Source organism: Lathyrus oleraceus, chromosome 2 (assembly GCF_024323335.1).
Source record: "Lathyrus oleraceus cultivar Zhongwan6 chromosome 2, CAAS_Psat_ZW6_1.0, whole genome shotgun sequence".
NCBI classification, from domain to species: domain Eukaryota; kingdom Viridiplantae; phylum Streptophyta; class Magnoliopsida; order Fabales; family Fabaceae; genus Lathyrus; species Lathyrus oleraceus.
In genome coordinates, this window is record NC_066580.1 from 36,174,154 (window position 1) to 36,175,660 (window position 1,507).

The window sequence follows — 1,507 nt, forward strand, 5'->3', positions numbered from 1 at the left end:
CTGTGTTACCATTTATTTTGGTATCCAGGTCGACGTTTCTGTTTCGGTATTCGAGCCGATTTCTTTTTCCGTTCCAGACGGATTTTTCTTTCAAGACTGTTTCTTTGCCGATCCTGACAGGCATTCTTGTATTATATCCAGTTGGTGCAAATTTCTACGGTTCTTAGTATTCAATCCCTGTTTACCCTGAAAGTCTGACAGCCGTTGCTCTCATCCATTCGGGTTCCCAGCTGATTGAATAGGGGCAGCTGTAGCACCTCAAATTTGCACCTATCATTGTACATACATTCTCATATTAGGTCATAGCATAACATGGTCCACTGCATAGCATTGCATTGTCCCTTTTGCCTCAAGTGCAAGCCAATCAGGAGAATTAGGTCAAACTGATCAGGAGATCAGTCAATCAAGCAAGCAAGTGTGTTTTTCATTGAGCCAAGGCCCCAGGGTTGGTCCAACATGTTCACATGACTTGGGGATCCTTTTGAAGTGTTTAGGTCAAAGATTGGATGCTCAGAGGTCATCAGTCCATGCACAATCAGTCAGAAACCCTAAAAAGTCAAACTTGGTCAACTGTGATTGATTTTATGGTTTTGATGGATGGATTTGGTTTGAGAGAGCTTATTCATGTCCAAATAGGCCTCATATATCATGGCAAACATCATCATTGAAGAATTTGAAGCCAAATCAGAAATTTCCAAAAATAGAAACTGGACCTATAATTTTAACTGCCAAAAATGGAAACTTCTTGATCCCAAACTTACATCATGATAAAAGCTTCAAATGAATTTTTGCCCAACATGAAAGTTGAAGATCTTGTTCTCCCATTTCCAAAAAGTCCAAGAACTCTCAATTCCCATGTATGGTTGGCAAGATATGATCAATTCATTTTCAAAAATTCTTGAACTTCAAAAGGCCATATCTCTCAAACCATTTGGCCAAATTTGGTGAGGTTTTTTCCAACAAGTCATATTTAACCTCCTCTTTCCAAAAATGTAACTTTCATGTGCCAAAACTCTATGGATCAAAATGGCCCTTTTTGAACTATCATGTTTAAAATTCAAGTGTGGTGCAAAATTGAATTGTTGAATTAAGCATTTTCAGTCAGATTGGCCAATTGGAATTGATTGGAAATGTCATTTGTGACTTGTACAAGGCCCATTTCATGCCCTAGCCAATACATAACTCACCATATGGACCAATGTGACAAATTAGCAATTTGATTCATTTGAGCTAAGCATGATTAGCATACATGGATTAAAAGTTAAACAGCACATATATACCATTTTTCTGAGCATTTGGTAGCCCTAGCAGCCACAATCCCAGAACAGAAAACTCTCTTTTCTCTCAAACTCTCAAGTTCTTCATTTTTGATTTTTTGCTAAAAACTTGCAAAGGCACTCGAACTGTTTTGTTGGTTTCATCATGCACTCACTATTTTGAGCTCATTACAAGTGGAAAAACCCAACTGTACAACCATTCTCGAGTTCTGATTTTCCAAGCTCCAACA